The 2,146-nt window shown below is 44.6% G+C and overlaps 1 pseudogene; it reads right to left on the bottom strand.

Moving 5' to 3' along the window:
* Window positions 1-1,583: 1,583 nt before the first annotated feature.
* Window positions 1,584-1,672, bottom strand: LOC141422874 (U6 spliceosomal RNA; annotated as a pseudogene).
* Window positions 1,673-2,146: the final 474 nt, after the last annotated feature.

The raw sequence follows: 2,146 nt of genomic DNA, 5'->3' as shown, positions 1-2,146 counted from the left end.
TCAGTTGTCTCAAGGCAGAAGCAGCTAATTCTACATGGAAATGTACCATCCACTGGACTTCCTCTCTGGGAGATTCCATCTCTCCCCCGGTACCCTGCTTTGTTGCTTATTTTCTTTCTGCTTTGTGGAAATCAAATGCCCATCTCCTCACTGCCCTTTATGTCCCTACAGATTTGGGTTCTTTTCTTACTCATCAGATTCTATCTTCAATTACTCATTTGTGTCATTTTAGGATATGCTAATATTAAGTTCCAGTAGATAGCACAAATTTCTTTCCATTATTTCAGAGGCTTACAATTGCTTATATTTCATTTCTGAAGGTTTTAAGGGAAGTCGAATTTAGAATTACATATTTGTATGTTGCCTAGGGATGCTATTGCAGTCAAAAGAGTCAATATGCCAACCAGTGGATGTGAGAGACCAAAAGCATCAACCAAGAGCAGAAAAAGGCATGATGGGAGAAGAGCAATTTAGGGTGCAGCATTGAAAGCAGCCCTAAGAAGTCTGTGCTCACTGTTGGCTGCTGGTTGAATGAGGTGGCATCATGATGGTCTCTTGGTCTTGCCAAAACAATCGCCGGGACTATACCTGGCCTCTCTTGCTGAGTCTCTCAGAAGTCTGTGCCATATACCATTGGGAAGTCTAGGGATGGGCAAGACCATCTCTCCCCATGTAGAGAGGGAGGCAGACCTTCTTACAGGTCTCTGCTGAACAGTTGGGAACAGATTATTTGGCTGAGGCTTGGGAAGGAAAGGCCTTGGTCAACTGTAACAGAGAGACAGGATGCTGTGGTTTGATTGTGTCCCCCAAAAGGCTGGATGCTAGAACCACAATTCCTCAATCAGTGCAGTTACATTGGAAGGTGGGACTCAGAGGGGTGTTGGGTCATGGGACAGAGTCGCCATGAAAGCACTGATGCCTTTCTCACACATCTGGTCAATTCTTACCGTACAGGGTCCTCACTCTTGCAGGCCTAGACTGGTTCTGTGGGTTAGGCTGTTAGGAAGTGAGGCTGCCCCTGGCTTCTCCCTCTTTTGTATGCACATTTTCTTTCACCACAAGTTGAAGCAGCACCAGCCCTTGCTGGTGCCATGCTCTTGGTCTTCCCAGCCTCCTGAGCCAAATAAACTTCCTTCACTTAGGAGTCATCCAGACTCAGCCATTGTGTTTCAGCAATAGCAAATGAACTAAGACATAGATAGAGCAAAGAGAAGTGGGTTCAAGGAGCAGCGAGGAGAGGGACTCTGCGGGAAGAGATGGTAAAATGCTAAACACACTTTCTGATTGTAGTTTGCCTCTGGTCAGCTCTATGGCTGAGGAAGAGTGCTTGAAAGTGGACAAGTATTTCTCACTGTGGTTCTACTTCAAGGTCCTGGGAGCCAAGCTATGCAGGTGCTGGTCACACCAGCATCCCTGAGTCCCCTGTGCCTGGAGAGATATCCATGATAAGCTGCACATATGCTCAAGAACAACTTCTTCCAAGGTGCCAATGCTGTCTCAACATTTCAAAATATCTTCTAGTTCTTAATTTTAGGTTATAAAAAACTTATTGAACCCTCAATATTTCCAAGATTCTTTTTTAAAAAAATATGGAATGATTCACAAATTTGCTTAGGGGCCATGCTAATCTTCCCTGGGTCATTCCAATTTTAGCAGAAGTGTTGCTGAACTCAAAAGGTCTTTTTATGGTAAAGGAAAAAACACACACAAACTACTATTCATTGAAGGCGTACCGTTGGCCATATGAATAGAAATTCCTCTCTAATGTCTGCGTCTTAGCCACGAGTATGTGCAAACTGCTTTTGCTGGGGTTCCTTTCATCTCTGATGTACCTCCCGCACGTGGCTCTACCTGCATCCTGGCTTCTTCACAACGGTTTTGCAGTTCAGATGAGGACTAGTCCTTTATAGGAATGGTCAAGGGATCGGCTTTTGCCCACCCCTGCCACCAGTCAATGATTGCTAAAGAATGGAAGGCAACTTTAGGGTCTCCTCCAGGCCCCTTCTCACTTGCCTTGCTTTGTGACTTTATCTTAGAGCTCATTGAATTACCTCTCCATCCTCGTCTCAGTTGGAATAACCTTCCATCATACAATGTGATTATATTTTGACCGTGTGATTACCTATCTCCTTTAGACTTAGAATCA

Source organism: Castor canadensis, chromosome 4, assembly GCF_047511655.1.
Source record: "Castor canadensis chromosome 4, mCasCan1.hap1v2, whole genome shotgun sequence".
NCBI classification, from domain to species: domain Eukaryota; kingdom Metazoa; phylum Chordata; class Mammalia; order Rodentia; family Castoridae; genus Castor; species Castor canadensis.
This window is presented reverse-complemented; position numbering and strand designations above follow the sequence as displayed.